We start from the raw sequence: 7,500 nt of genomic DNA, 5'->3' as shown, positions 1-7,500 counted from the left end.
ACCACCCACATACAATATTTGCTATAATCTTTACTTCGAGATTAAAGTACAGATTGTCTGTTTCCTTTAGTTTGCATGATTCTATTATTTATATATTTTTGGAGTTTATTAGACAGGCACAAGTGTGGTTGTGTGATAAGTAGCTTGCTCACCAACCACACGGTTCCGGGTTCAGTTCCACTGTGTGGCACCTAGGGAAAGTGTCTTCTACTATGGCCTCGAACCGACCAAAGCCTTGTGGGTGGATTTGGTAGACGTCGTATATATGTATATGTATGTGTGTGTGTTTGTGTGTCTGTGTTTGTCCCCCCAACATCGCTTGACAACCCATGTTGGTGTGTTTACGTCCCATAACCTAGCGGTTCGACAAAATTGTACGATGCAATAAGTACTAACCTTACAAAGAATAACTTCTGAGATCGATTTGTTCGACTAAAGGCGGTGCTCCAGCATGGCCGCAGTCAAACGACTGAAACAAGTAGAAGAGTAAAAGAGTAATATATATATGTATATGTATATGTTTGTTTGTCTGTGTTTGTCCTCGCAGCATCAGTCGACAACTGATGTTGGTGTGATTACGCCTCCGTAACTTTGCGGTTCGGTGAAAGAGGTCTGATAGAATAAGCACTAGGCTTAGAAAGAATAAGTCCTGGGGTCGATATGCTTGACTAAAGGTGGTAATCCAGCATGACCGCAGTCCAATGACTGGAACAAATAAAAGAAAAAGACGGGCATCATTAAAGTTCTGTCAAAGGTTTCGATAAGTTAAATGAAGCTTAGAATATCCGATCGAAATCGATTTGAAATATTTTTGCGAAATTCTTGGCTTCCTTCCTAATATAAAAAAAATCATTAGTCATTTATATTCATTCGCTTAGATTGATTTTTAAGGATGATTGATTGTAAGTTGCAAATTCAATCTTGTGGTACTTTAACCTCCAGTAGGAAGAGATTTGTAAATTCTAGAGCTGTTGATAATGGATACTAAAAGATATGGATTATAATAAAAATAATAGTCTGTGTTTATATATATATATATGTATATATTACGGAGATGTACTTGCATAGCAAGTGACTTGATCTGAAATCGTGTGCTGAAACAAAAGCAAGATGTTTATAAGTCATTTAACAACACACAAAAAAAACGTTGTTTTTTAAATACTAAATCCAAGCTGCTCTGTTAGTTCCTCAACAGTTACCATGGGATTTTGTTCCACTGGGGTTTGTAGGACGTCCTCATCGAGCTCTTAGGATCTTCCAGAGCGTGGTTCGTATTTTAGGCTGTAGTTTCCGCTCGGATTTTCTGGAAACCCCGTGGACACTGCCTTATACTTACCGATACCCATATACTGCATTAATATTCCTGGCACTTTCCGTTGCGTTGTTGCCTTTATTGAACTCATAAAGCAAAATATGCCGAATATGCTCCTTTGTAATTTACATTATAGCTTTGAAAAAATAACTTTTAAAATCAAACTGCACTCTTCAAAATTTGCACTAAAAATAAATACAAAGGTAAAAATTACTACCTGCATCTATAACAAGTTGATGCAGGTAGTTTATCCTGTCCCCCTTCGACTTTTAGTACATGCAATTAAAAAAAAAAACGCATTATTTATGGGATGACCCAATAGTTATAAATGTAGATACATGTAGATACGCATACAAACATATAAACATGCGTATTAATGTGTCCAGTAAATATATACATTGAAAAGGTTAAGACGTTTCACACGGCATATTATGAAAATGCATTCAGGATTTTTTTCACGAACGATAGAAAAACAAAATATTTACAATATTTATCAAAATATGCTTCCGGTTTATATTGTTTTAAAATACAAATTTGTGATGCTGTAATAGAAATGAAAATACGTTGAATGCATTTGAATTGAATTAATCCTTGACCATATCAGTCCTGGAAGATCCCATATTTTTCTGATACAAATATTGACGCCCTTGCAATTTGTTACATTACAAGAATGAACAAATTCGAAAGGTTAACACAAATTTTGTTACTGGTGCATTATTTTAACAAGTGAGTCGAATATAATGCAACTTTCTTCGTAATTCTTGGATATCTTTACGATATTCATTGATGTTTTTTTTTTCCTACATACTCTCTTTTTCATATTTAGAGTAATTTCTCACACAACATTTTTGCTAATGTCTGTTTGTTAACTGAATGCATTCATCAAAGAAATTTCGCAGAAGTTTATAAATTATTTTAATTCCCTTTTATCTATTTTCATTGTGCAATATAAATGAATACGTATATATATATATATATATATATATATATATATATATATATATCATTTCCTTTCATCTATTTTCATTGTACAACATATATATATGTTTATGTATATAATCTTATATTGCAGTGAATTTCTCGGTTCTCTCTCTCTCTCTCTCTCTCTCTCTCTCTCTCTCTCTCTCTATCTCACTCTCTCTCTATCTCTATCTCTCTCTCTCTCTCTCTCTCTCTCTATCTCACTCTCTCTCCCTCTCTCCCTTTTCCTCTCACGTGCACGCTCCGTTCTTTAATTTTCAACACTTTTGAGCACAAATACTTTCGCATACTCGGCTTCTTTCTTCCACAGTATAAAAGCCTTGTACATCCCTATTCATTTTAAAACAACCACTTAATAAATATTCCCTTTTACAATTACGCTATCATGAGTGAATTCATCTCCTACCTACATATTTCGAAAGCCTGTCTCTTATTAAACGTATTTCGATCCTTTCTCCATCGTTCTTCATCCATTCTGTGTCTTTCCATTACCTCTTGTTTCCCTCTCATCCTCTATAAATGCATAATTTATTATTTTCCTCATTCTCTTTCGATTTCCAAGTTTCTTCGATTTATTCTGTTTCTTACTAGCTTCGCTCACAATGTTTCTTCTCTAAATGAAATAAATAACTTATTAAAACTTAATACTCTGAATTCTATTGCACAATAAGTGATTAAAGTTTAAACCTCGTGCCTTTCTAAACCTTAGTTTTACATGTTACATAATACATTGATATATAGTAAAGCTGTTACTTGTTTCGAGAACACATAATACCTAAATCAGAAACTGCTTGAGTTTCTCTGACTTAGAGGCGTTGGTTTGGAAGAGTCGTTAGAACCGTGTAGAGAAAACCATCTGTGAGCGTGTGTGCGTTGGGGGAGGAGTTATTCTGGCGCTTTGCATTTTGAGTTCAGATCCTCTGAAGGTCAAATATGCATTTCAAAGTCGATAAAGTAGCAGTCAAATTTTAGTGTTTCATTTTTACGTTCTAAGCAAAGTTTCTGCTGGAGTCGACTTCGCCTTTCATTCTTCCTGGGCCGATAAAATGACTACCAACTGAACACTAGAGTCAATGCATTCGATTAGTCAATCTCCACAAATCTGCGGTTTTGTACCTACTATAGAAAGGATTATCTTCATGCATCTGTCCTTTAGTTATGTATTGCTTCCGCCTTAGGTTTATCTGTACATATTTATATCTTCCTGTTTTATTTTTCATGGTGTACCATACAGTCGTATCACACAGCTTAAAATACCACAAAACGAGAATAAAAACTCTGATGTATATATCGTTTTCTACTCTAAGCTCAAGGCCTGAAATTTTGGAGGAGGGGGCCAGTCAATTTGTTGACCTCGGCGGAATTTGAACTCAGAACGTTAAGACACGAAATACCGTTAAGCATTTTGCCCGGTTGTGTGCTAACGTTTCTTATTTCTTTATTTCCCACAAGGGGTTAACATAGAGGGAACAAACAAGGACATAAAAAGGGATTAAGTCGATTAGATCGACCCCTCTACGTAACTGGTACTTAATTTATCGACCCCGAAAGGATGAAAGCCAAAGTCGACCTCGGTGGAATTTGAACTCAGAACATAAGGACGGACGAAATACCTCGGTCGAATATATATATATATATATATGTGTGTGTGTGTGTGTGTGTGTGTGTGTGTGTGTGTGTGTGTGTGTGTGTGTGGAGGCGCGTGGCTTAGTGGTTAGGGGTGTCAACATCATGATCGTAAAATTGTGGTTTCGATTTATGGACCGGTCGAGGCGTTGTGTTCTTGAACACTTCATTTCACGTTGCTCCAGTTCATCAGCAGGCAAAAATGAAGAACGCTGCGATGGACTGGGGAATACATACTCCATTGAAACCGGGAAACCGGGCCCATGAGCCTGGCTAGGCTGTAGTTTTTATGTGTATATATATATATATATATATATATATATATATATATATATATAGTGAGAATTTACAAAAAAACAAAAGACGTAGACGACGAAGACGGGTGTGTAATCAACAAACAGATATATTAGTTTAACGCTCGGGAAGTGAGAAAGTCTTTTAAGTTTCGAGCCTACGCTTTTTGACAGAAAGGAACACAGACATAAACAGGGAGAGAATATACAAAAGGTTTAGTGGCTAGCGATCTATCATGGCGAATTCCATTAGAGGGTCACACAGGAGAGCTAGGAAGAAAGGAAGATAATAATGTAGTGGTGATCCCAAAACGAATGTGCGCGTGCGAGTGTATGTGAGAGCGTGAATGTGCGTGTGGAAGGGGGCTGGTAACCATGACATGTGCGTACACACACACACACACACACACACACACACACAGACACATACACACACACACACATATACATATATATATATAAGAGATAGAGATATTTTCAACAAGGAAACTGAAGTGAAGTCGAAATTATATCTGAATGATAGGGGTCTCTGAGAATTTAAACAATATAGCTACAATGCGTTCCAACCGCCTAAAGGTACAGCTTGTGTATGGGCACATGCATACATAAGTTATAACTTCGCACAGGCACACACGCGCCCGCGCGAACACATATATGTGTATGCCATTGATACACATAAGCAAATAGACGTATATGACACATATTAATGAAATGGACCATGTATTGTGTGAAAGTAACCGATACGAAGGAAATAAATGAGCTATTGTTTTAACAGATCACTGGTCAATAGTTTCAAACTGCCACTGTTTACTTCGATATTATTCACGTCAGAAAACTTGTCTATAATCTAAAACTGGTAGATATTAGATAACAATCATGCGGGTAATTTAACCGGCTGTACAATTACTGTTGCAATGAAACATACATTCGTCAACAATTTGGACGCCTACAGCTGGCAATCAAACTAATTATTGGCGTTTGGGGTGTTCTTTGGCTTGTTAGGAAAACTGCCATTTTAAATATGGATAAAATGGCGACAAAAACGCAAAATATCACATAAACAAGCTAATGTAGTGTGTAATATGAAGAAATATAAAATACCCGTACGCAGACATCTAGAGACATCATATAAACATTTTATAAATATGTATACATACCGAAATACACACCCACATATATAGAACTATATATATGTATGTATGTGTGTGTGTATCTAACCGTGTTTGTGAAAATTACTTGAGACAGTTCTACTTCGTATAAAAAGCAGAACGTCACTAACCTATATGTATATGTATGTGTGTGTATATATATATATATATATATATATATATATATATATATATATATATATATATATATATATATATATATATATATATATATACATATATATATATATATATATATATATATATATATATATATATATATATATATATATATATATATATCTTGATGCCATTCTATATTTTTTATTTCATGCATGCGCACATTTTGTTTTTGAGTTTGCCGGCTTCACAGTATAGTAGAGTCAGTTGGGCACCGTCTTTCAGAAAAACAGCATCATGACGCAATTCACTCTCACAGAAATTTGGAAACGACATGATATAATGCTTGGCATTCGCACCTGCACTCCAAATCGAACATTTCAGAGTGTTTGGGTGTCAATATGAGGACAGTGCAATCTGAGGATATGAGCCGAGAGGGATAAAAATCAAACATCCTGTCAACTTCATGGTGTTTGGAGTGATCACTAGTGGTGGTGATGGTATGCCTCCATTCATCTTCCCACAGAGCTTCACACTCAACACAGAGTCCTACATTAAGTGCCCGGAGGAGATAGTACTGCCCTGGGTCAAGAAGGTAGCTACGGGAAGACCCTATGTCTGACAACAGGGCTCTGTATCATGCCACACAAGCAGGAGAACCCCGTCATGGGTGTCAGACAATTTCTGCGACCACATCACCACTAAAATCTGGCCACATAACTCCGCAGATTGCAAACCGCTTGATTATTATGTGTGGGGCGTAGCTGAGCGAGAGACCAATAACACTCCATGTTACGCCAAAGATGAACTGATGCTAAGGATTATGGAAGCATTTACCAAATTTCCTAATTTGCACTCTCACTATACAATGCTACTGAGTAACCCCAACACCAACACCACAACTACACCCTTTGTCTGATTTTATTTATTTATTTATTTATTTATTTATGGGTCGTGGTGGTTAGGAAAAAATTCTCTTTCACTTTACAAACAACGTGATTTCAGGAAATGGTTAGAGGAACAGATCTAAAGCAACTTGGCACACAAACAATGCTGGAGAACTCTATGCACACAACACAAGAACTGAATATATGTGTATGAAGTCTATGGAATGGGATCATTTGCTTTTGGAATTTATTAATGTTTCTACGCATTTAAATCCTATAGAAGAAAACACACTAATCTTATTATCTTTTTCATAAGTACAGAGTATTCATTTTTGGCTTACTGTATTTGGCATCGTCTGTTTTTGGGTAGTAATAGGAAGACCTGGCGACCATTCTACAGTGCAGCTTCCACCCAGCTTCATTGTTATGGACTTGTGATATTTTGCCTTTTATCAATTTATGTTGCTGTTATACTGACACTTACATACGCTACAATCAAGTACACATACAGGGGCTTGCACACACACAACATGCACGCACAATCACAAATATATATTTACACACACACACACACACACACACACACACACACACACACATCCATAAGCATATATATATATCGATAAGAATCAAAACAGTTTGATTCAGATTCGTTGGTACTCTTGACTTTCAAGCGTGTGCTAGTCGTCAGCCATTGTGAATTTCAATTGCTGACAACTAGCATCACGCTTGAAACTCTCAGAGTAGCAGCGAATTTAAATCAAACGGATTTGATCCATCCATGTAACTCTCAATAAATTGGTTGAGTGCCCTTCTTTCGTTTACCCACTCACGCGTATACATATATACATACATACATACATACACACACATACACAGACACCCCCCCCCCACACACACACATGTATATATATATATATATATATATATGGGATATAAATTTGACACCCAATGATAAATATTTAGAGAAGTCAATAGATTTTGTGTGTCTTCGGATGACTAGTTTATGTGTTTCGCGCTTTAATTCTTTGGTTCGACGCAGTTTCAGACTAAGTCACTTGTTAGAAAATTACGCATACCAGCCATGACGAAGGGAAATAAGCCTGAAACTCTAGTCCCCTTTATATATTTAT

The 7,500-nt window shown here is 36.2% G+C and overlaps 1 protein-coding gene across 1 annotated transcript in view; it reads left to right on the top strand.

The window, feature by feature from the left end:
- LOC106884069 (sodium- and chloride-dependent glycine transporter 1) overlaps positions 1-7,500 on the top strand; it is a 362,819-nt gene that overhangs the window by 311,109 nt on the left and 44,210 nt on the right. The gene's annotated exons all lie outside the window — the stretch shown is intronic.

This window comes from Octopus bimaculoides, chromosome 7 (genome assembly GCF_046866305.1).
Source record: "Octopus bimaculoides isolate indiv1 chromosome 7, ASM4686630v1, whole genome shotgun sequence".
NCBI lineage: Eukaryota > Metazoa > Mollusca > Cephalopoda > Octopoda > Octopodidae > Octopus > Octopus bimaculoides.
Note: the sequence above shows the minus strand (reverse complement) of the source record. Positions and strands in the feature narration are given on the sequence as shown.